General features: G+C 41.3%; 1 long non-coding RNA gene across 7 annotated transcripts in view; it reads left to right on the top strand.

Moving 5' to 3' along the window:
- LOC138758011 (uncharacterized) overlaps positions 1–27276 on the top strand; it is a 96425-nt gene that overhangs the window by 53490 nt on the left and 15659 nt on the right. For all 7 annotated transcript variants that reach the window (XR_011354047.1, XR_011354051.1, XR_011354052.1 and 4 more), the window contains one exon: positions 18492–19977. This is a non-coding gene — a long non-coding RNA (uncharacterized lncRNA). The remainder of the gene's footprint in view (positions 1–18491; positions 19978–27276) is intronic.

Genomic DNA, 27276 nt, shown 5'->3' with positions numbered 1-27276 from the left:
TTATGTTACGAAAATATTTGGGGTGCCTTTCAGGGGTTAGGGAAAAGTAAGCTAGCTAACTCAAATGACAATCAGTCTTACAAAACTTGTCAACAATCTCACATTCATTGATACATTAAAGCTGTCTAAACCAGTTATTTCATGTGGGAAATGTTGATTTTGTATTATTGCAACCATGCAAAAAGAGACAATACAGAAATGGTCACATTCATTAGCCCTCATTGAAATCGCTAGGGAAGGCATTGTGTGAGTATCACATTTGTTAACATATCATTAACGATATACCTTTGCAAATTAATACACAGTTCAAGACATGTCTGTTTTGTCAAGTAATATTTTATCTGTTTGTTTAGCAAGAGATCCAGCCCTCAAAACTGGAACAAAAGAACTATAGTTTGGGCACCTGATGCTTTGTGCTTTAGGACCCCTCAGAGTAGGGGAACAGGAGGAACAACCAGATAACTCAAATAAGTGCCAGAAACTAAAACTGTTAAGTGCGCAGCTCCCACTGATACTTTAAACCCATTGAAACCCGTTAAAGTGATTCTGCCACTTGAGATGTGTGGCGGAGGTAAATATACAATTCTGCAGTTACTTGACTAGTTCAAGTTTATTATTATAATTCAATTGTATAAGTACAACTGGGTTAAAACAGCATTCTTCAGTCCTCGGTTAAAAATATTCAAACACATATATAGACGTAGCACACGTACCTGTATTTACATGCAAATTATATGTAGTACAGATATTTTAAAAATGAATATTGTTCAATAAATATTTTAAATAAATAGTAGTCTCAGATATTTAGTATTTTGGAGCTAAAAGTAGACACTGCTAGTCCACACTCAAAATGTTAAAGATAAGTAGGTAATATAAAGTATAAAACATCACTGTGGTGTTGAATGTCAGGAGAGGAGAAATAGATTCTCCAGTAATCCTGCTTGTGTTGAATAAAGATCTTTTATATCAAACAGCTTCAATCTCTATGCGACTCAATCATAACAAACATAAACTAAACTCTCAAAATACTCAATAAATATTTCAAACAAGAAGAACCAGAGTACATTATAGCACAGATAACAGGTCTTTCTGACCTTTGCCAAACTATAATTCTGCTGAGTCCCACTAACCTGCACCGTCCTTAGCCCTCCCATCCATGTACCTGTCCATTTTTTAAAAATGTGAAAATGGAGTCAGTATTCATCATTTCAGCTTGAAGCTCATCCACATGAGCTCATTCCACTACTCTCTATGTGAAGAAGTTCCCCCTAAACTTTTCCCCTTTCACCCTTAACTCATGTTCTCTGGTTTGTATCTCACCTCATCACAGTGGAAAGAGCCTACTTTCTATACCCCTCAATTTTGAATACCTCCATCAAATCTCCCCTCATTCTTTTATAGTCCTGGGTTAAAGTCCTAACCTGTTTAACCTTTCACTTCTAATTCAGTTCCTGAAGTTCCAGCAACATCCAAGTAAATCTTCTCTGCACTCTTTCAAACTTATCAATATCTTTCTTGTAATTGGGTGACCTAAAATGTACACAATACTCCAAATTTGGCCTTACTAATGTCTTTGGTGGGTATAAGCCTGCCCTCTGCTGGACATTATGACACCCACGTCATGATGTCCCCCTTCCATACATATAAAACCCTGTATGTCAGTAGCCATGTTAGTCTAATAGAAGTAAAGCATGAGAAAGCATCACATCTCCATGTCTTAATTGTGTGAGTGCATGCACAACAGTCTTATACAATTTTACCATAACATCCCAACTTCTGTACTCAATACTTTGATTTATGAAGGCCAATATTCCAAAAGATTCTTTACAATCCTACCTACCAGTCACACAACTTTCAGGGAATTATGTATCTGTATTCCCAGATCCCTCTTTTCTACCGCACCTCAATGCCTTTCCATTTATTGTGTATGTCCTACCTTGATTTGTCCTTTAAATTTGCTAAGGACATTTTAAATATTTCTGCTAGAGCCTCTGCAATTTCAACATTAGCCTTCAAGGTTCAAGGGAGTATCTCTCAGGCCCTGGGGATTTATCCACCCTTATTTATTTTAAGACAGCAAGCACCTCCTCCTCTTTCATCTGTATAGGTTCAATGACCTCAGTACTTGTTTTCCTTACTTCCTTAGACTCTGTGCCAGTTTCCTGAATAAATACTGATTCAAAAAAATGTATAGCTGACCACTCTGATCTTTAAGGGGACAAGTTTTGTCCTTTTCTCTCCTTTTGCTCTTAACCTACCTATGCAAATCTTTAGGATTTTCCTTCACATTGTCTGCCGAAGCAACCTCATGTCTTCTTTTCTTAAGGTTTTCCTTGCATTTTTTTAATACTCCTCAAGTATCTCATTTATGCAATGTTGCCTATACCAGCTATACACCTCTCTCTTTTTCTGAACCAGATCCCCAATATCCATTGAAAATCAAGATTCTCTATGCCTGTGTAATGGCTTTCATAGGGCATAGAAAAAAAAGATGACTCACAGATTTGTTTTCCAGTATTTATTCGCTCCCTGTAGAAGGCAATAAACCACATTAATTGCCTTCTTGTTTTTCATCCTTTCTGGTCCTAAGCATGCAAAACAACTGAATTTACACTATGAAATCTCAGCAAAACTACAGTAATCACATGACCAATGTAGTGATATGACCACTACCCTACTGCAGGGGGAGATCTCTGTACCTGCAGAAGGACCACCTGGGGGGCTGACTCGACCTGACCGGCTGTCAATCAGCCAACCCGAATATAAGCCTGAGCCAGCCCCTCCTGAGCCAGTCACTCGGAAGCCACTACAGCTGAAACTGGTTTATACAGACTTTTAGCAGAATAAAGCCTTTTGTGTTTTGTGTCTGCTTGCTGCTACCACAGCGTGTAACAACCAGCACATGGTAATGAAGCCAAAACACCAACAGGATAAAAACATCCATAAAATTTGCATTAATGTTAAAACAATACAAACCCAACTATAAACCATAATAATATTAGTAATTAACAATATACAGTAAGATTGATAACATAAACAATTCATTTTCCGAAGAAAACCTTAAGGTAACCCAGCAACTAAGTTGGAACAGGAAGGGAGGGGCTTAGGAGGTACAGAAGTGTGTACCACAAAACTCATTCCCATCCAAAACATTTTTTAAATGACATTAAATACAAATACTTCATTAAGATAAAATTCACAAATACAGAATTGAGAATAAAAATTATTAAAATCCATTTTTAACTCAGTTACACCTGTTAACTTTGACTTTAATCCTGACAGGAACAAACAAACTTTGTACTCTCAAAATTTTATCTTTGAATGTCTTCGACTTATCTCACACATTCTTGACCGTAAATAACTTATCCCAATCCATGCATTTTAGATCCTTTCTCATTTGATCAAAATTGGTTTTTCTACAATTCAGAATCTCAACCCAAGGACCAGAACTATCCTTCTCCATAATTAACTTGAAACTAATGTCATTATGATCACTGCACCCAAAATATTCTCCTACACATACTTCTGTCAACTATCCTGCCTTGTTCTCTCATAGAAGATGCAGCATTTCACTCCCTCTAGGTTAGGAATCTCCAAAGTGGTTGATATTAACTTCTGGGGAGCTTGATAGATCATCCAAGGTGTTAATAAATGCCAGGGCATCAAAAGGGGGTCGATAATAGATAATACCAGTGGGGGGGGGGGTCGATAACGTCAATCAATAGAGTACCAATGGCAGTATTGGCCAACATTTTGCAAGAGCAGGCCTTGTTGGCTGCCATGTTGTATTTGCTTAAGCCTTTTAATTAGTTTAGAGTGAAAGGGAGGACAGAAAGAGGTATGTGTTCTATGTTTTTACTCATGCAATCGCCAATTTTTTTAGGTTTTGGGCAAAAAAAGGGGGGAGGGGTCGACTATTACACAGGTGAAACATTTGACCTAATGAGTACATGCATTGTTCAAGGCATCGGAAGCTCTGATGGCTGGGACCAGGTGATAAGTTCATGATCGGGGAATCAATAGCTCAGATGGATGGGCGTCAGGACAAGGATCTGCAGTCGGGAGTTCAGATGGGTGGAGGTCGGGGCGAGGATCCACAGTCAGGAGTTCAAATGGGCAGGCCCTGGGTGTGAGGATTTGTGGTTGGGTGTTCAGATGGGCAGAAGCTGGAGTGAAGATTAGCGGTTGGGAGTTTAGATGGGTAGGTGCAAAGGCAATGATCTGCATGCAGGAATTTGGATGAGCGGGCGACTGAGGCCAAAAATAAGGGGTCGATGTTAACATGATATCAACTATTATAATCACTGCACCCCCCTCCCTATCTAGTGCCGCCATCCCACCCCCCCCCTCCATGTCTAGTGCTGAGATTCGATGCCTGGGTTCGATGAGTGATCAAGTATTCCATGAAGGTTTGGGGATCCCTGCTCTAGTTGTTACCTCTATATATTGATTTAGAATTTTTTCCAGAACACATTTGACATACTCCAAGCCATCCAGCCCTTTTACAGTATGGGAGTCCCAGTCAAAGTGTAGAAAGTTAAAATCTCCTTCTATCACAACCTTATATTTCCTGCAGCTGACTGCTATCTCTATATAGATTTTGCTCCACCAATTCTCGTAGATAATTGGACGGTATATGATACCACAACGTGCTCATACCTGTTCCTCATTTTCACCCTTATAGCCTCAGTAAATGAGCCCTCTGGTCTGTCCTGCCTGAGCATAGCTGTGACATATTTTCCTGATAAACAATGCTACTCCTCCCCTTTCATCCTCCCTGTTCTATCATGTCTGAAGCAATAGAAGCCCTGAATATTGAGCTGCCAGACCTGCTCCTCCTGCAATCAAGTTTCACTAATAGCTACCAAGTCATAATTGCACGGGCCAATCCATACCCTAAGCTTGTCTGCCTTTCCGACAATACTCATTGCATTGAAATAGATGCACCTGAGAACATTTCCACCTCGTACAGCCCATTGAATTCTAACGGTGCATGCAATTTTCATATCATCTTTTCCTTTCTCCATTCATTTATCTGCTCTGGAACTCTGGTTCCTATTCCCCTGCAAACTAGTTTAAATCCACCCAGTGCAGCATTAGCAAATCTTTCCGCAAGGATATTACTCCCCCTCCAGTTCAGATGCAAACTGTCATGTTGGAACAGATTCCACCTTCCTTGGAAGAGACCCCAATGATCCAGAAATATGAAGCCCTCCCTCTTACACCACATCCTTAGCAACATGTTAAGCTGCATTATACTATTATTTCTAACCTCGCTAGTAGTCGTCATGGGTTCCAGACCTGAGAGCACAATCCTGGATTTTCTGTCCTTCAACCAACCTAACTCCCTGAATTCTATTTTCAGGACTTCATCACCCTTCCTATCCACATCATTGATCCCTACATGGACCATGATATCTGGCTGCTCACCCTCCCTGCTGAGAATGGCATGAACTCAAGCTGAGATATCTCGGACACTGGCACCAGGGAGCCAATATAGAATTTGGGTCAGTCCGTTCCACAAAACCTCTTATCTGTTCAACTCACTATCAATTCCCCTATCATGACAGCTTGCCTCTTCGCCTCCTTTCCCTTCTTAGTCATAAGACCAGACTCCGTGCTAGAGACCTGACTGTCATGTCTTGTCCATGATGGATCATTTCCCCCCCCCCCCCCCCCCAACAGTATCTAAAATTGTATACTTGTCATTGAGGGGAACGGCCACAGAGGTGCCCTGCACTGCCTGCCTGTTCCCATTCCCTTTCCTGAATGTCGCCCAGCTCCCTTCCTCCTTCCTCCTCAGTGTGATAGCATTCTTGTAACTCCTTTCTATCATCCCTCAGCCTCCCAGATGTTCCAGAGTTCATCCACGTCCAGCTCCAATTTCCTATCTTGGTTTGTAAGGAGATGCAGTTGGATGCCCTTCTAGCAGCTTAAGTCATCAGGGATAGTGTTGGCTTCCCTGACAATCCAAATTCTGCAAGAAGTGCATGCCCCTGCTCTGGCTGTCATCGTCACTATCTATGAAATAGAAAAAAAACACTAGAAAACCTGTCCTTAGCTTGCTTCAGCTCGTGCACCTTCCCTACAGCCTCTGCTCACTGAAGTCTCGCGAATCAAAGCTTCAAATTCCCATTCTCCCCCCTTTGCTTTTCCACATTTAATGTTCCCTATTCAAATGCATTTAGGTGTTCTTCCCAACTCTGCTCACTGAACCAAGTGCAGATTCAATAGGCAAATTCTTTTGAAGACACTCTGGGGATAAAATGCAGATTTGTGCTTCATTGCTGGCCTCCCAACATCTGCTTCCAAAAGCTCAAAAATGATAACAAAATTAAATAGCAGTGTTTGAAATAAGAGCATTCCTAGGATCTTTCATGTATCATCATGTTTCCCAAACAATGAGCTTCATTGTAACCCTCTATTTCAATTCTCTTGCAGCAGTCGATGTGGTTTTTGGATCTTTTTTTTTAATGGGATGTGGATATAAATAAAAATGTTAGGATTTATTGTCCATCCCTACTAAATAGAACATTAATATATAATCAGATCAGGCAAGGATGGCAGATTTGCTTCCCAATGGATATTACTGAATTAGATGGGGATTTGTTATAAACCAACGGTTATGATTAATGGAGCACCATAGTTTGAAATTCCAGGTTTTATTTAATTCATTGAATTTAAATTCCTTAACTACCTTGTAAGATGTGAGCTGATGCTAATGGACAAAAGGTCTAGATATCTTGATGCTGGGGGCCAGTAACTTAACCATTATATTCCCTTACCTTTGGGAACACAGCCAACCTATAAAAGTAAAAACATAACAGTCACCAGTGAATTTGCATATTTCACGACTTACATTTTCATTACTATTCAGTCACTTCAACATAACTAGTGCAGAGGCACAAAAAAGATGTGCAATATTTATTGCACAGTACGTACAATTTCAGTTTTGTAATACCATTCAGCTGGTGTAGCACAGATGAATTTGCCGGACTCTGTCTCCATTACAGAATCATTCATTTAAATCTTCTTCATTACTGGTACAATGATTTGACCTCTGCTCCATTTCTATGACTTTCTTCTGAACATCAGCAGAAATTACAATCAAATCTATAATTTTATTGCTGCCATTTCTCAGTAATATCATATTGACACAGGAAATGGTGTAGATGATGTACGTCTAACTTTCAAAAGCTTTATTTGTTAAATTTTATATAATGTAAGACCTATTCTGAAAATAAAACCATGTGTCATGAAAAACATAATGGCATCAGTGATATGTAATTGGATAAAGATTAGGAGCAGAGAGATGTGGCTAACAGATGTTTTACTGATTTGTGAACAGCAGACAGTGGTGTCATCCATGGTCAATATTGTTTTACTTGTATAGATAAATATCTTACATGCTTGCAGAAAGCAAAGTAGCATTTTGTAGACTATGCAAGACATGACAAGATAATAGATACAGGGTAGTGACTATAAATGCAGGAAAATTAGGAGAAAATGGACTGGATGAATAGGCATAAATCTGACAGAAAGAATGCAAAGTAAATCACTGGGAAGTGAAACAATGGGAAAAAAAATACAAGGCCTTAAAATATGGTGCCCTTAAAAAATTTTCAGTTACAAGTACAATTTGACAAAGCAATTAATAAAGTTTATGTAATATGAGGTCTTGTGGGTAGGGACACCGAATAGAAGAAAGAAACAGAATCTTTGCTAATCACTGGTAAGACATCAGCTGGAGCATTGTCAGATCTACTGGATACAACACTTCACAAAGAATTTCAAGGGCTTGGAGATAGCAGATAGATCTACCAGGATAATAGGGGGAATGGAAACTACAGTTCTTTGGAAAGACTTTAGAAGCTTGGAATATTCTTTTGTGCTTAAAAGGTTAAAGGTTGACTTCAAATTTACAGAAGGGTAAGATATTGTGGGACAGGAAGTCGATGGCATACAGGATGGAATATAGGCGCTGGAAAAATCAAACAAAGAGGTGACAAAGACAGCAGATACATTGAAACAAGAGTGGAGCTAGTTCATGTTGAGGAGGTGGATGTGTGTGATTTGGTGATGAAACATATATGATGGGAAGCTCATACAGCACAAAGGGTGATTTACCTACCAGATGGAGAGGTGGAGAAAACAGCAAGAGCTTAGAGATTGTGACAAATGCCAAAGGCATTGTGATGGGTCATGGATCAATAATCGTCTATCTCAGTGAATGTTAACAGTTAAGTACTGCACTGTGGTCAAGCCAAATTTGTGCACAAACTTTTATCAGCCTTAAAACAGAATGGAATGATCATGACCTCTTCATAACTACTTCCTTCAAAACTCCTTTTAAATTTCAGATTTGCAGCGCCCATCATATTTTGCTTTCGATTGCTGCCACCAAGATTCATCATCTGGTATTTCTAAATCAAAGGGCAAAATCACAAAATGAAGCAGAAATAGATCACACATTCTCCTTCGCCTGATGTTCTGCTGATATCTCAAATTGATTTGATGGCCCCTTTGAACTGTGTCAAAACTTCAGAAATGTATGACACCTTTCATGCTACAAATCCAAATGCCTTCCTTCTTCTGCTCGAACTGCATTAAAAGTTGGCATGCATGTGTCCATTTTATAAAGCAGCATCAATTTCAATTGTCCTACTTATTGAGTAATGCAATACAAACCTTGCTTTCTATAGTCAAACCACGGACAAAGCAAAGAGATTTTGGTCTCTGTTCTGTATTTTATTTTATAAAATTAATCCCCACTATATCTGCCCTTTCCAGAGAACGTAATTTCAGTTCAGCAAGTTTATCATTAAAAGTTGCACATCTCAATATCACTGTAACTATTTGTCCTGAATATTTAGATTAATTAGTCTCAATGAACTTGTGATGCTTCTCAACAAACTATTTGGTTATCACATGAAATTCAGAAATATTCCTGTTTGTGATCCATATCTTCACTTGCTTGTTCATTCCCTCAATTAATTATAGCACACATTCCACCTCACTAAACAAGATAAGAGCCCATGGAATTACAGAAAGGATACTAGCATGGGTAGAGCAGTGGCTGGTTGGCGACTACCGGTTACCAGTGGTGTTCTGCAGGGATTGGTGTTGGGCTCATTTCATTTTACGTTGTATATAAATGATTTGGACTATGGAATAGATGGCTTTGTGTCTAAATTTTCAAATAATACCAAAATATGTGGTAGGAGAGGTGGTGCTGAGGATGCCAAAAGGCTGCAGATAGATTTTTAAATTTTAATATTTTTTTATTTTTTAAAATTTAAATTTAGACATGCAACATGGTAACACGCCTTTCAGCCCACGAGCCCGTGCCGCCCAAATGATTGAAAACCCCTGGTACATTTTGATAGATTAGGAGAATGGGCAAAGATGTGACAGATGAAAGATAATGTTGCAAAGTGTACAGTCATGCACTTTGGCAGACTATTATTTAGATGGGGAGAAAATTCAAAATTCCAAGGTGCAAAGGGACTTGGCGGTCCTTGTGCAGGATACCTTAAAGGTTGACCTCCAAGTTGAGTTGGTGGTGAAGAAGGCAAATGCAATGTTGCCATTCATTTCAAGAGAGATAGCGTACAAGACCAGGGATGTAATGTTGAGACTTTTTAAAGTACTGGTGAGACCTCACTTGGAGAACTGTTTACAGTTGGAGAGGGTTCAGAGAAGAATTACTAGAATGATACCAGGAATGAAAGAGTTAGTATTGACAGTCCCTGGGTTATGAAGGAGGTCTATCCCTAAGTTTGTCTTAAGTCAAATTTGTTGGTATGTTGGAACAGGAACATACAGTTCTTATTTAGTGTCAGTTAGTCAAATGTTTGTCTTAGTATATAGGATATACTTTACCTTTCTATGCATATAAAACTATTGGAATCAATTTCATGAAGTAGGCACACATAACACAGTGTTAATGACAATGTGATCTGAACTAAAATGGTGGAAGGTGTTCTTCTTACTCAAGCCAATGCACCGGAAGCCACACATAGTCCGTTCGTAAGTGAGTTTTCCTTAAATTTGACATTCGCAATTCATGGACTGCTTGTATATGAGGAATTATTGTTGGCTCTTTGACTATACTCATTGGTGTAAAGAGGATGAGGGGGAATCACATTGAGGCATTTCAAATGCTGAAAGAACTCAGAATAGACGTGGCAAGCATGTTTCCCATGGTAGGGAATTCGAGGACAAAAGGGCCATAGAGAGTAAAAGAGCATCAATTTAAAATAGAGAGATGCATTAAAAAAAACCTTTAGTCAGAGGGTTGTGTGTCCGTGGAACTTGTTGCCAGAAGTGGCTGTTTAAGCAAGGCAAAGATTAACAGTTATTTGATTAGTCAGGGCATCAAGGGTTATGGGGTGAAAGCAAGGGAGTGGGGGTGAGTGGGTGGATGGATCAGCTTAGATTCAATGGACCAATGGGTCTTCTTCTACTCCTCTAACGTGATATTGTGATCACCAGATTGATCAACAGAATAAGTTATATACTCAGCTTCATTGATGTCCATCTCAGTCTCATTCAGCCCTACATTTTCATTCATTGCTTCATGTGAATTGCCCTCTGCATTATTGAAATTCACAAAAACTAGAAGAGACAATAATTAAAAGATGAATAGAACTCTATTTGAGATATTGTATTCAGTTCCACGTACTATATTTCAGGAAGGACATTTTGACCTTGGCAGCTCTTATTCAATAGAATAATGCTGAAACTAATAGCAATAAATTACAGAAACAGATTGCATTATATTCCCTTGACCATAGAAAATTAAGTAGTAATCTATTTGAGGTGATTAGGATTTTTAAAATTTGTTTATATCAGAATGTGACTTTTTTCTTGATCTTTGATAACTGTAAATATTTACTATAGAACATAGAAAACTTACAACACAACACAGGTCCTTTTGCCCACAAAGTTGTGCCAAACATGTCCCTAACTGAGAAATTACTTGGCTTTCCCATAGCCCTCTATTTTTCTAAGCTCCATGTACTTATCCAAAAGTCTCTTACAGGACCTTAACGTATCCACCTCCATTGCCTTGCCAGCAGCCCATTCCATGCATCCACCACTCTCTGCATAAAAAATACTTACCCCTGTCATCTCCTCTGTACCTACTCTCCAGTATCTTAACTCTGTGTCTTCTATGGCAACCATTTCAGCCCTGGGAAAAAGCCTCTGACTATCTACACGATCAATGCCTCTCATCATCTTAAAAGCCTCTATCAGGTTATCTCCAATCCTCACCATTCCAAGGAGAAAAGACCTAGTTCACTCAACCTGTTTTCATAAAGTATGCTCCCTAAACCAGGTAACATCCTTGTAAATCTCCTCTGCATCCTTTCTACAGCTTCTACATCCTTCCAGCAGTAAGGTGATAAGACTGCACACATTACTCCAAATGGGGTCTGATCAGCATCCTATAAAGTGGCTACATTACCTCTCGGCTCCTAAATTCAATACCCTGTATGCCTTCTGAAGCACAAAATGAACCTCAGCAGTTGCTTTGAGTGTCCTACGGACTCGGGCCCCCTCTGATCCTCCACATTGCCACTAGTCTTAACATTAATACTATATTCGCCATCATATTTCACCTACCAAAATTAATCACTTCACACTTATTTGGGTTGAACTCCATCTGCCACCTCTCAGCCCAGTTTTGCATCCTATCAATTATTTATCTATCTTTTGTATTTACCTTGGGTTTTTTTTGTATTTAATTTAATGTATACAATTAAAGTTATTTTTTTTAAGAAGCACCTGTTTGGCTCCAGCAAGTAAGAATTTTGGTACATATTTACATTGTATAGGAAAATGACAATAAATTCATTATAATTATTGTTATTATGCCATTTTTATTCTGACATTGCAAAGAAGTAGCGACGTCCAATTAAAGTTTACAAGATATTACTAAAACAATTCATTAGTTGGAAATAATATTTAAGGTCCAAAGTGGAGGTTAACTGAGAACATTGAGGTAGAAATGGGAAAGGTTGGGAACATTACAACATTTTGAACCTTTAGCACCAAGCTACAAAATCATGTCACTGAGATTATTGACCCTCTGCCCTTTCCATAGCAGCTGTGCAAGCATTTTGGAACGTAAGAAGTCAAAGGATTGGATTTTTTTTTACATATAAAGCCATGTGAAATAAATACAAATGGTATAATTGTTGTCCATTGGATCAGCTTCTGCATATATTTGACTGAGGTGCAGAGGTTTCACATAGGTCTCCTGGGGCTAATAATTTATTTAACTGATATTAAAAAAGGTGTTATTAAAGTTAAATGGGTTTATTTCAATTGGTGGCATGCAATTTTGGCCTATTTCTGCAACTTGCTGTTGTATTTCACTATAGTTCTAGTTTTCCACAGCACCATTGATTCTGAATCTGAAAGAATAGGCTTGGGAATCTGCACCAGAACGAAAGAATGGAAGAGATGTTTAAAATTTAGTGGTGGAAATGGAGAGGTAAAGGTTATCTTCAATGACTTGCACAGCAAGTGGAGGTTTTTTCTTGTCTCCATACATGGTGTTAATATACAGACCTGTCACATGAAAGCCGTTTGTTACATTCAAAGTTCAATTGAATGCGACAGTAATGTTTGGGAAATGCCCAATGGCTATGCAAAGCTTTTTTTAAAGATGAGAACAGCACCTTAATTAGTTTCAAAGAAATTCATTAGCTGCTGAAAGCTTTCCAAGACTTAGTCTAGGCTCAGAGGACTGAAGAATCTGTTTTCATCTTGACTGACATAGTATCTCAATGAAGGGAGTAGTGCGAATTGTTACACATGGTCTTTTGATCCCACAAAAAGCTTTGACTCTGCCACTTGTCAGGGGCAATGAAGTTTTCGTTAAAATCTGACTGCCCATAGAAATTCGATTCATTTATTTACCACATGATGGCATGCAAGACGTGACCTTAACCACATGGCCCTCAATAGACCCAACATGTGTGTAGTCTGCTGCCATGCAATGATCTTTCAGTACCCAGTACCCTTTCCACTCATTCTCTGCACTCTGCTACATCTTAACTCCAGTAATGTTTGTCGTGGAATGGAGCAAATCTGCAGGCCACTCGTCGACATTGAGCTCCAAGTCACTAGTTTAGGAAAAGATGGGCCTCACACTTAAGCATCCACCAAACAAAACATCACTTCCAAGTTTCTAAAATAGCCTATATCTGTGAAGAAATCTGGAAATCATGGACCATTTCTCATTTCTTCTGAACCATCTTTCAGCAAGCTCAAACACTGAAGGTAAAATTCACCATCACATCCAAAACATTAGCCTAGTCTATGGACAACTGAGGAAAAGAGTGCGGACTGCAAGCCAGTGTGATAGTACAGATTCTATCACCAATGTGTACATGTATAGATTGTAGTGTAGGGTGATTGTGATTGGCTGAGAGCATAGCCACGTCTACTGGCAGGTCTTAAAAGGTTGCTCCTAGCCAGACCAGGTCATTCTGGACTAGTCGACCTACATGTGATACGCTCCAGTCTTCTAGTTAATAAAATTGTAGAGCACGTTGAAAGAATCAAAAGCCTTGGTTTGGATCAACAAAACCTTTGATTCTTTCGACATGCTCTACAATCAGCCACAAAGTTCTTGGTCAGCATATGGAATGCCATATGTTTCATAGGCAAGTTCTATTACAGCAAGCATCTCAAATATTCTCCTCACAAAGTCCTCCAAACCTAAAGTAGATCCAGGTCCATTTCCAGGCAAATAACCTCAGTATGAAGGCCCCTTTTACACCACACCAGTCCCAAGGGCAAGGCACATTGTTATATGGCCAGATTGTAAACAGACATTCACTTCTAAGCTGCAATACAGCAAGAACATAACTGGTGAACAGAAGAAATATCTTAAAATGTTGACAAAGCATCTCTAAAAGCACAAAACATCCCAACTGGTGTGGGAATCCCGAAATGTGATTGTTTAAATTCAAGAAGAAGCATTTGCAATGTCATTGAGAACCTCAACTCATCACCAAGAGCACTGAGAACCTTCCGTGCCACCCTCTTCACTCCCAATCGAGCACCTCCTGCCCCACTGCTGGCAGAGTCTGTTACTTCCACATCAGCCTCCTTGGAACCAACAGAACCAGAGTGGAAGCAGGCCATCCATGACCTTAAGGGAATGTCTAAAAGGATCTGTCTGAAGTATCAAGCTTGAAATTATATATTTTTTGTGAAAATAGCAATATGTCAGTACATAATGTCGAAAAGGCAATTTAAAAAAAAATGCTTTTGGCTTTAGTTTCAGCAGAATAGCAACAACAACCATGTAATCACCATTTCTACCCAGAAATGAATGGTCGGCAAAGAAGATGAAACCCATCGGAGAGCAGTAATCCTTTAGTGACTATCCTTGCCATTTGAAAAATCGTGAGATGAAAAGAAATCAGGGATTTTACTTTCTTATTTGGAGAAGTGTGAACATCCAGAAGTCAGCCAAGGACAGGATAGTGTCTTGCTGTGATTAAGCAGCCTGCAAATACCAACTGCTAAGGCTTACTTGGGGCTGATGCATCCACACCTGTGAATGATAGAGAAAATAATCCAAATATAATTGAGCATCTTCAAGAGCAGAGAGGAGAAAATGCACAAACCAGATCTTGGCAGACATCAAGCTGCTAAAATATAAATTAAAAATTTCAGACCTGACGCCATATACTAATAAAAAGTTTTTAAAATGTATTTTAAAATAGAGGAGCATATTTTTCTTATGGGCATATATTACAATAATTTCTCAAACCATAGAACATTAGAGCACAGAAACAGGCCCTTCATCCCTTCTAATCTGTGCTGAACTATTATCCTGCCTAGTCCCACTGACCTGCACCCAGTCCATACCTCTACAATCCATGTCCCATGTCCCTGTCCAAATGCTAAAATTGAGCCCACATTCACCACTTCATCTGGCATCTCGTTCCACACCTCCACCATTCTTTGTGTGAAGGTTCCCTCTAATGTTCCCCCCTTTCACCCTTAACCCATGTCCTCTGGTTTGTTCCTCACCTAACCTTAGTGGAAAAAGCCAACCTAAATTTGCACTACCTATACACCTCACAATTTTAAAGAGATCTGTCAAATTTCCCCTCATTCTTCTATACTCCAGGAAATTATAGGTTCCCTGTAACTAAGTTCCTGAAGTTCTGGCAACATCCTAGTAAATCATCTCTGCACTCTTTCAATATTATTGATATTTTTCCTGTAATTAGGTGATCAAAACTGCACACAAAATTCGGTCTCACCAATGTCTCATACAACGTTACCATAACATCCAACTCAGTTCCCAGCTGAAGGGGTGAATGTGGGCTTAATACTTTGATTTATGAAAGCCAATATGCTGTGTGCTCTCTTTACAACTCTATCGACCTGTGATACCACCTTCAGGGAATTATATATGCATATTCCCAGATCTTACTGTTCTACCGCACTCCTCAGTGCCCTATCATTTACAGTGCATGTCCTTTCTTGCTTTATTCTTCCAAAATGCAACACCTCACACTTGTCTGCATTAAATTCTATCTGCCATTTTTTAGCCACTTTTTCAGATCCCTGTGCAAGTTTTGAAGGCCTTTCTCGGTGTCCATAATGCCTCTAATCTTTGTGTCATCTTCAAACTTGCTGAACCAATTTACCGCACTACCATCCAAATCATTGGAGAACCAGACAAAGGGGAAAAAAAAACGCCAAAATAATCTTTTCCTTTGGGAATCTCAGGATCAATAATGCACTTTCTTGATTTCAAAATTTTACCAGGATAATGTTGGGGCATTGTAAAGCATTGTTCTTGGAATTCCTTGTTGATTTCTATTACTATTTCACCTTCATTTGCGTAGATTGCAAAGGAGATTTTTATTGTCTTTTTAATGTGATCATTTATGTAAATAGCTCCATAAGATTTTAAGGACGTCAGTAAACCAAATAATCTAATGAAAGAAAATGCACTGGCAGAGCAATACTATCTGGTTCAAAGGACCCAGGTCCTTTAAAGCAGCTGATTTTAGACAATATATTAATTGGATTAAGACAAACGATTACAGTGATTCCTGGCGATCTGAGAGAAATGTGAGATTGGATTCCTGTATTTAATGGAAAACGTTCACGTTCTAACATCAGTGAAGAAAATTCATTCTCATCACAATGAAAAAAATGATTTGTAATTGAAAAATGGTTTAACTTAGTGAAGAACAAAATTCTGCTCATTTCCAGCCCACCTTGCACTAAACAGGTAATTTTTGATTTTCTATAGGAATTTTTGCTCGAAACTTGATTTCAGTGTAAAATTCACAAAATCTGTCAACAAGAATACAATGTTGTGGCAGCCCCTCGCAGCCCCCTCGGGGTGCCTCACAAAATGAAGGACGAACGCAATGATCCAGCAGACTGCACAAGGCCCACAGCGCTGCCATCCATTTGGCCACAAATAAAAGAGCCTAACTGGCCTATCACAGAAAGCAGATCACAAATGCATCAGTCAGTGCTGAGGGGGCTTTGACTACGGCCCACTGGGCTGTGAGCCCAATAAAGCTTATGTTAACTATACTCAACTGGGATTCATGTCGTTCTTTCTGGGAACAGTGTGTTCTTTCTGAGCTAACCTGCATACAGCTATAACCTCTCCTGCACTATAGGCTCTGCAGAGCCATAGCTTGGAGCAGCCAGCTACAGTGTCTGGTTTTGGATTTCACCCAGCACTCAAATAGCACTCTGTAATTTCCTTTCTTGACTACACCCTGTGCAAGATATGGACTAAAAACACACCAAAATGTTGGAGCAACTCAGCAGGATTTTTCAAGAATATATCTTTGTCTCCCATGGACATGGGAAAGAACGACTGAGTTCCTCCAGCATTTAATTTTTTTTACTACAATCTTAGTGTCTGCAGACTTCTGCATTACACGGAGGATCTGGACTGCAGGCATTAGAGCCGTCAGACACACATTTAAACTATGTACGTTAAGACATGAAAAACCATCCAGAGTTTACAAAGTTCCAGTATCCTCCTCCATCTCTGAGAATTATGGTTTTTAGACTACAGGCATGTAACAGCACAATCAGCAAAAATTGCCTAAACATGGGAAGTCTATAAAGGAAAGTGCAGGAATTTCTAGTCAATTCCTGCACCACAATTTATCCTGCAGGACCCCTGCTAATATTCGGGGGATGTCTGTAGTGTAAATTGCACCGCAAAATTTAACCTCATGAATTAGATGTCCAACTGATGACTCCGGCCACATTGCACCACGTAAGAGCACCAGGACACACGCCTGCAGGAACTTAAGGTGTGCAGCGTAAATGATCACTCTCTCCATTCATTGCAGTTGCCATTTTCAAGACCTCAGCACTCACAAGCTACTTCTTGAATTGTGTCTCTTTATCAGCTGGGTATTGAGATGGGAGACAATGTTAAGTAAGGAAAGCTATGTGATTTACCAATTGATCGATAGAATAGCATATGCTGAAACTGGCTCAGTGAATCCTTACTAGTAAGGGAACCAGGCAAATATTGGTTAAAACTTGCAAAGCGAGATTACAATCTTAATTACACATTTTAAAGCCCCATGATTACAAAACACAATGGTAAGGGGGAAGGGAAGGGAAAATCTGAAAGGAGTTCTGTCTATAGAAAAAACAATTCATTGCCTATTTTTCCCTATGCTGGAAACAGTTGTATTCCCACATCTGAGCTGCCTTCCACATGACTGGACATGAAGGCATTATTTTGGAAAAGGATGAAAAGAGGTAGGATGTGATGGTGGAGTCATTAAAGCAGCTTTATTTCAAAACATGGAAAAGACGTAATTTCCAGTATAAAGGCTAATATCTGTGGTATAAACATGCTAGGAGATCCAAACTCATGAATCTGCAGACTTCAGACACCAGCACTCAAAAGGAGCAGTTATCTTTGAGTGGTATTTATAGCCTTCCTCCAGTTGTCTCCAATAAAATCTTGAGTGCGATGTTTTCAAGTAAAACTGAAGGAGTGAGATGAAGCATGGGTGTTCAGAAAGAGCACTAGGTGTTTGATTAAGGAAGTTGAATTGCACCGATAGGAGAAAGAGGAAACTAATATAGCTTATGTGTCATTCTGGAAAAGATGACAGTCAAGGGGTTGAACATCAGGTCATAGAAAGAAGGTTGCAAAAATAAAATCCAACTTGAAACAAGATGTAAAGACACTATTTCATAAACAATTAGCTCAATTAATGTATTATTAATCAGCACCATAATTGCAAAGTGCCATGTACTGACTTCAATACATGTATAGTTCTTTCACCACTGTATAAGCATTGGTCATTTGCACTCTACATATGTATTGCATGTGTGTGTGTGTGTGTGTGTGTGTGTGTGTGTGTGTTTAGTGGGGGAGGGTCTGTGCCTGTATGAGGATGTGCAACTTTTAATGCATCCATTTACAATCACTACTCTTCTTCTTTCAGAATAAGTCTAATCCTTACTCAAACCTCAACCTCACATCTTCTACCAGAGGAATAACTTCAGCATTTTGGAGGAAGGAGGAAGTGAGGAAACTGAAGAAGGTGCATATTCACAGGATGGTCTGTTCACAAGAGATCTCAGGGAAAAACTTTGGTGGGATTGATAAACCAGGAATTTTGTTGTATTGAACAGTTATGTGACAGCTGATGGTTCAATGCTGTGTGTGTGTGTGTGTGTGTGTGTGTGTGTGTGTGTGTGTGTATATGTGTGTGTGTGTGTGTGTGTGTGTGTGTGTGTGTGTGTGCGCGCGCGCGCGTCTGTGTGTGTGCGTGTCTGTGTGTGTGTGTTGTGTGTGGTATGGTGGGTGAGGTGAATGGAAGAGTTTACTCCAGCAAGCTGCAGATAATTCAGGTGTCATACTTTCACTGCATTCATGAGATGCAGGATTAATGCCTAAAAAGCCGCTGTTGCATCATGGCTGTCCATACAAAGTGGCAGAGTGCTACAACAAAAAAATCACAGAGAGCTGCCAAGAGTGGCTTTGGACAGCAGAGATGGGTCAATAAACTGCAGATGCTGGAAATATGAAATAAAATCAGAAAATGCTGAACATTCACCAGTTCATGCATCATCAATGGTCAATGCATCAGATCAAAGGTCCTCCATTAGTCATGTGAAAGAGAGAAAAATATGTTTAAATCACAAAGAGGATGAGAGAGATTGGACAGAGGAAAGAAAATACCTTGAAAGCTGAGGCCAATGTCATGAGATAAGGACTATCTGAGATTATCCTGTTGCTGGGTGTATGGAGGCAGTTGAGAGATAGATTCTGAGCAAAGGAGCATAAAACTTGTGAAACAGTCACAAAAAAATGTAAAATTCTATCTGTCCTCAATTCATAGGTTTTATGTTATATTGAACAGGTTTCTACAGATTCTCGTTCTCTCTGGCTATATGTCCTCATTATCCATCCAACAAATTACTTTATTTACTAATTATTACAGCAGCGCAATGCTGGCCTCTCCTTATCAGAATAGATTCAAGTCAAAACAAATATAGTTTTATGGCGGCGCACATCCTCATGGCGAAACGGCCCCGCTTGTATCGCCACGTGGCGGGGAAACCATGGGGAAATGGCATCGTCAGAGCTTTATCTGTAACTCCAGCATCCCTTCCAGCACGCACCCTGGGCAGTGATTTTGACGTCACAATGCACCAGGTGACTGAGCTCATGCTGCCCTTAAAGGGCCTGGCTGAATTTGAATAAAAACAGTTGTTAACGACCCTCAACATGGTGGCTGTGTTTCTTCCACTGCTCACACCCCCACAGTTTCTCTTTATCCCAGTACTGAAAAAAAGGCTTTGATTTGACGGATCAACTTAGTTTCCCAACCTGCAGGTGCTCTGAATACTTGGTGTTATTACCTGAGAAGAGCTTGTCTTTTCAGAGTGCCTCGAATGCCCAAATCTTGTCCTCCAGCAGATGCGGTGAGTGAACAGGTGCCTAAGTCAATGGCTTTAGTGATCGTGGAGCAGGATCTTCTGCCTTCTCTCGAATTAATGCTCATCCCAAGCTACCTGTGAGAAGATGCTGACCAGCCTAGGCTAACAAGTGCATTCCTTCTGGTATTGGTACCTCTGTAATGTTATTGGGAGAAGAGTTCAAGAATCTATACTCAGCAGTGATGAATGATTGTCAAAATATTTCCAAGTTAGTATGGTGTGTGAGTTGGTGAATCTACAGAAGTTAATGATTGTATCCTCAAGTTGCTCATGGCAGGCCATGGGTTTAAGAGGTATTGACAAGAATAGACTGTAAAATTTGCTTCAGAGTGAGAGAGACAATGGTTGTGGAGTTTCTCCTTAGACTCATCCCAATTTCTTCAAGTAAAAGAGTAGCCATGAGTACCCTCATGGGCCCTGGCTATGCCTGACTTTTTCTTCATGTGGAGCAATCCATATGCTACAAGTCTGCACAGGCAAGGCTCATCAACACTACCTCTGCTACACTCCCGACCACATTGGTACTGCCTCATGCACCAATGATGTGCTTGCTGACTTCTGACAATTTCATTTCACCTTGCCATCTCCCCTTTCTTGATCACTCTGTCTCTACCTCGGGAGACAAGCTCTAAACAGACATTTTCTACAAACCCATCAGCTCCCACACTTACCTTGACTACACCTCTTCACACACTTTCCCCTTGCTTAAAGAAAGAATCCTTTCTCACAATTTCACCTTCTCTGTTGCATCTGCTCCCACAACAAGATCTTTCATGTGAGATAATCCAAGATAGCCTCCTCCTTCAAAAAATGTGGCTTCCTCTCTACAAACATCAACTCGACCCTCACCCCCATATCTCAGAAATTTCTGACCAAGAAATTTTCCACATCAGTTTTAAATTGGCACCCTTTTATCCTGAGGTAGTGCTCTCTTGTCTGCACATCTGCCTGGAACCCTCCATCCCCAAACTCAACAAGGACAGGATCCCCCTGTCCTTGCCTACCATCTCACCACCCTCCACGTCCATAATCTTCTGTTATTTCCACCACCAAAGTTGTGATCCAATCACTTGACATATCTTCCCCTCTCCTCCCCTCTCTGCCTGCTGCAGGGATCGCTTCCTCCATGACTCCCTCATCCACTCATCCCTTCGCACCAATTGTGCCTTTGTACCCTTGTCAGTGCAGAAAATGCTACACATGAGTCCACACCTCCTCCCTCACCACCATTTGGTGTCAAAAACAGTCTTTCCAAGTGAAACCACACTTCATTGGTGAATATGCAGGGGCCAGATACTACATTGGGTGCTCCCATTTTACCTCTTCTACATCAGAGAGACTGGATGCAGACTGGGAGATTGCACCTTCTCTCTGTCCCCTGTAATAGCTGGAATCTCCCAATGCAACTCATTTCAACTCCTGTCTCATTCCCATGTCAACATGTCTGGCCATGGAGCCAGACATGACCAAACTGAGACCACTCACAAATTGGAGAAACAACACCTGGGCACCCTCCAACTAATTGGTATTAATATCAACTTCTTCGGTTTCTGTTAGCTTCCCCCACCCCATTTATCTCCTTCCCAATCTCTCTGCCTTCTTTCCTCTAGCTTTGCTTATCACTGATCTACCCCAGCCCAAATCATTTCTCAGCTTCTCTCCTGCCCTTGTCTACATGTTCACTAAGGGCCTCTTGATGTTGGCTTCTGCTCCTCCACCTGCTCTTCTTCCCTCCACCTGCCTGCTTTATGTTCATGCCTTGACAAAGGGTTCAGACCCATAATATTGCTTACATATCTTTGCCTCCTATGGAATCTGTGTGACCTGCCGACTTTCTCCAGCACTTTTGTGTACAGGATCTCCTTCTCAATGGCTGAGTGCCGGTTCAGGGCTCTGGAAGTTTTGGGAAAAGAAAGCTACTGGCCTGTCCACCTGGTTGAGTGTGGCATCCAGGGCAAAGTCAGATGCATCACTCTCCACCTGGAAGGAGATGGATTCATCCACAGCGTGTATCGCTGCCTTGGCGATGTCACCCTTGATGTGTGTGAATGCCGCTTGGGCTTCTGCTGATAGGGGAAAGGTGGTAGATTTCACCAGGGAGGTGGACATTTTCTGGGTAATTTGGGACCCACTGGGCGTAATACTTAAAGAAGCCCAAGCAGCTTTTCAGGGCCAATGGGAGCTCCAACAGGGGGCTCATGCGGTCAGAGTCTGGCCCAGTGACACCATTCTCCACCTTGCAACCAAGGATGGCCAACCGTGAAGTGATGAACATTAATTTCTTTTGGTTATAAGTTAGGATGAGGCTTTTGGTCATCTGGAGAAGTTTCTGTAGGTTAGCGTCATTATCCTGCTGGTCATGGCCACAGATGGTCACATTGTCCAGGTATGAAACTGTGGCCTTTAGCCCATAGTCCATCTCCCTCTGGAAGATAGAGACCCCTGGTGACCCAGAAGGGGTCCCAGAGGAAGTAGTAGAGGGGGCCGACCATCTCGACACCACTGTACGGGCTATCCTCCAGGTGACCGGGAGTTGGTGTTAGGCCAACTTGAGGTCAATGGTTGAGAAAACCTAGAACTGGGTGATCTCATTCACCATGTTAGTGATGCAGGGCAGTGGGTAGGCATCCAGCTGGTTAAAACGATTTATGGTCTGACTGTAGTTAATGACCATGCGGTGTTTCTCTCTGCTCTTTATGACCACCACTTATGCCCTCCAGTGGCTGGTGCTGGGTTCTATGATTCCCCTATGTCATAAGCTGTTTGACTTCTTCTTTGACGAATGCTCTGTCCCCAGGGCTGTGTTGTCGGCTTTTGGTGGTGACCGGCTTGTAGTCGGGGGTGAGGTTTTTAAACAGGTGCAGCGGTGGGACCCAGAGGATAAAGAGACTGCAGGTTGCGTTTGGAGGGGGGATCAGGTGGTTTAAAAATTTGCAGTTGTGCACCCTGAGGGGAGGAAGTGGGCTATCAAACCACATTTGGATGCTCTTGACCTGACACTGGAAGTCCAGTCCCAGTATGACTGGTGTCAGAGCTGTGGCATGATGAGGAGCTTAAAGTTCTTGTACTTCATGCTCCACACAGTCAATGTCACGGTGCAGCTGCCGTGACTTTACACTTTGCTAGGATTACCGCAAGAGAATAGCGCTACACTGTGGCCAATTGAATGTAGCTCTCCGTGCTCCCTGTATCAAATAGGCAGTTTGTGACGTGACCATCGACCTCATTGTCCATCATGGCCCTGGCTTGACCTAGGCTGACCTGATCCAGGGTAATCAAGACCAGCATCTGGTCACTGTCTGAATCACTGTTGCAGTACTGATTCGGAGGCACCCTCCAAGATGGTTGCCCCATGCCGTGCATGCAGTGCTGCTCCTTGCCACCAGAAGTAATGCTGGAAGTGGTGCTATCTGGGTTTGCTGCCCTCATGGTTCTGCTGAGTCGTTTCCTGTGACCGGAAGTGAAGCTAGACATGGAGCTGGAAGTAGCATGGTCGAAGATGGCGGCAGCTGCCGGCCGCGTGCGGCACTGCTGGAAGGGGGCTGGGACCTATAAACCTTCCCATAGTGTTCCTTCTTCCAGCAGGCAGAGCATGTAGCATTTCAGGTCAGCCAGTTCTTTCGGGGATGTTTTGCATGTCTGCAGTAGGTGCTCGATGGCAGCAGTGGCTTCAGACCCTGCATCCCAAGATGGTGGCACCCAAGCTCCCCACATAACGGCTGTGTTTCCTGTGAAGAAGACCTCTGCATTCAGCTGCACTGTCTCAAGCGTTTTAGCTTGGCCGACTACTTCTTGTAGGCTTTGATTGCCCTTTTCCAGGAGTCTTTGTCTGATGTGATCAGACTTGAATCCAGCCACACATGCATCATGTATCAGACCTTCTAGATGGGCAGCAGCAGACCTCTCTGCAGTCACAGGCTCGACCCAGCTCCCACAGATCCCACATGAACTTGCCGACTGACTCACCAGGTGCTTGTCTACAACTGCCCAGAAGGAATCTGGCGTAGATGATGTTCATCGGGGTCCGATACTGTTTCTGCAGGAGCTCCATTGCAGCTGAGTAAGTAGTGCCATCTCATCTCATCTGGAAGACTTGGTGGCCAACCTGAGCGAAGAGTAGATCTTGTTTGTCTTCCTTTCTCTGCACATCGTTCCATCTCATGAAAGCGTTGAGGCAGTGCAGCCAATTATTACATTTGACTGAGGCCTCCAGATCTTTGGGTTGGTGTCCAATTTATGTGCCCAAATTACCTTGTCCATGGATCCAAAACCTTAAGGTGATTTAATTGTAGCACTATTAATCAACTACATTACACAGAGAATTGTGATTAATAGAGTTTAATCACCTTAAGACATCAACACATCTCACATGTTGTTGGCCCGTTTCCAGGTCAGGTACTGAGGGAGGAGGGAGGAATCACAGGTTTGGGATGGGAGAGGGCAGCTCATACAATAAATACATACATACATACAAACATCCAGTAGTTGCACCACACGCACTAGGCTTTGGGAAGCCTTACAATTTTGATGCATTATTGAGCTTACCGACGTTGGTGTTCTGGAATTAAACTGATAAACTGCTGCTGTGACCTGGGATCTTGCATGTGGTGAAGCACTGATCGTGCTATGACATCCGAATAATCCTTCTGCAAGGGTACAGATATCGCTGTAGGACATGACAGCATATCGAATCTTAGATCATCTCGTGAGTGTAATTCAAAGCTCATAGCAAAGCAAAATGATGAGATCTCAGCTTTGTCCTTTGATCGCTCCTCTTGTTTCTTTACCATCTGGAACTTACTCTATTTGGCTAACGACTTCCTTCACTCCTTGTCCAGCTTAAGTTGAGGCCGGAAGAGGTGCAGATCCTGCTAGATGCTTATGACCAGGCACTTCTTTCCTCCAGTGACTCCTGTAATGTGTCAATTAGTCTGAGCAAAGCTCTACTCCTTAAAATCAAATGCTCAAAAACATTTCTGGAAAATAAAGCCTGATCCACGATCAATTGCACAAAGACTGAAGTTGCCAAAACTGAAGGCTTTTATTAGCTAGATAAGGACAGCATCCCTTGTGTTGCAGTCTCACAATGAACCGGACTCGAACTGGGGGGCAGGCTTGTGGCATGACAGCATTTATGGGAAGAGTCACGAGACGGCCAGTGAGAGCAGGGTCAACCAGGAAAGGTCATGTCATTTACATATAATGTATATGTACAATAGTGTATTTACCACAAAGCTTTATCAAAATGTCCAAGCAATATAAATTTGAATTTAGACATGCAATGCATAACAGGCCCTTCTGGTCGACAAGCCCAATTACACAATCAACCCCCCCCCCACCCACCCACAACCTACATACTTTTGAAGGGGGGAAGGAAATCTGAGTACCCAGAGAAAATCCAAAAGACACAGGGAGAACGTGCAAACTCCTTATAGGCAGAACCAGATTTGAACCCTGGTTGCTGGGACTGTAACAGCGTTATGCTAACTACTACTCTAACCATACCACCCTAACCCTAACTACTCTAACCATACCACCCTATCCCTAACTACTCTAACTATACCACCCTAACTCTAACTGCTTTAACTCTAACCATACCACCCTAACTTGCATCGAAACTTATAATTCATCTAATTAAATTGATCTAACTTGCATCAAAACTTCTTTTTAAATACAGTTCAGTAAACCTCAACCAGTGAATAGCAAAGGGAAAGTACAGCTTTAAACAAGCTCATAATCTGCACTAGCTTCCTTTATTGGTTCAGCTCATCTTTCATTAGAGGGATTGTTAATTTAAAGACTAGCCAGCATATTAAATTAATGTTAATAGGCTACCACACGCTATATCATCCCTGGGAAGTGTCATGATAATGAATATGTATGAGATATACCGGAAGTCATGTGGTATGAGAGAGAGATAAGAGCTCAAGCAGGAGAACAAAGGAAATGGGAGAATAAAGACCCTGAGAAGTTTACCTGATAAAACTTGTGTTTAATGTTTTATTAACTTCACATTTCGGGCCATAAATGTGACATTGGCGACGAGGATGAAAGAAGCTTGAAGAAAATTAAAGACTAAACAAGATTACAGAGGATTACAGACAACTTCAAGGTGATAAGAATTTTCTCTTTGACTCAGTACTTTTGGGGCTGGAATATTTCCTCATGGCTGGTGCAGACGGTGACTTTCTAACACATAGTGGAATTGCTCATTTTGACCCAACGGGTGATGCAAGCACTGTAAGTGTGAAATGGAAGGCATGGCTGGAAGAATTTGAATCCTATGCCGACAGTCGTGGCCTATTTCTAGATACCGGTACAGTTGAACAAAAAGCACAGAGGAGGGCGTTACTTCTTTTCACTGCTGGACCCGCAGTTCGGGAAACATTTAAGACACTTTTGAATACTGGAAGAAAGGATGAATACCGGAAAGCGGTAGATGCATTAAATGCACACTATGTAGTGACACCAGATGCTACATTTCAACGCCATTTGTTTCGGAGAACGAGACAAGAAGATGGCCAGAAAATTACTCAGTACGTGACAAGACTACGCCAGCTAGCTGTTGGATGCAATTACATGCCAGCTGATTTGGACAACCAATTATTGGATCAAGTCGTACAGCACTGCAGATCAGATAAACTCAGAAGACGTCTACTGGAAAGAGGGAGTGAGTTGGAACTCACCGATGCTTTAACCATTGCTGCTGCATTAGAGGCTGTTGAAGGGCAATTTCATACCATGACCCTGAAAGACAACTCAAGCCAGCAAATTAAGAGGCTCTCACATCGCTATAACCAGCCAAGATATACGCCGACACAGGACGTGGAGTGTTATCGATGTGGAAACCGAGGTCACTTTGGAAAAGACCCATATTGCCCGGCCAAAGGCAAAGTTTGCAGAAAGTGTGGAGGTAAGGACCACTTTGCAAAGAAGTGCAAAAGCAAGTCCAATGCAGACCAGAAGAGGAAGAGTACAACTTCCAAAGGCAAAGCCTGGGGGAAAGGAAAGTATCCTGGAAAGAAAGATACCATTCCCCAGATAGACGGTGACGATGATGATACCCAGGAGGGACAGAGTTGTTACCAATTTACGTTGAATGAAGTACATCATGAGAAGGTCCCAGTGATCACTGGTGGAGTGACAGTGCAGGTCATTGTAGACTCAGGCAGTGACAGTAATGTGATTGATCGACATTTATGGGAGAAGTTGAAAAGGAAAAAGATCATCTGTACCTCAAAGAAGTGTTCCAAGAAACTATATCCATATACAGCAACCAAGCCA

This window comes from Narcine bancroftii, chromosome 3 (genome assembly GCF_036971445.1).
Source record: "Narcine bancroftii isolate sNarBan1 chromosome 3, sNarBan1.hap1, whole genome shotgun sequence".
Classification (NCBI taxonomy): Eukaryota; Metazoa; Chordata; class Chondrichthyes; order Torpediniformes; family Narcinidae; genus Narcine; species Narcine bancroftii.
The sequence above is the reverse complement of the archived record's forward strand: the minus strand, read 5'-3'. Positions and strand labels throughout refer to the sequence as shown.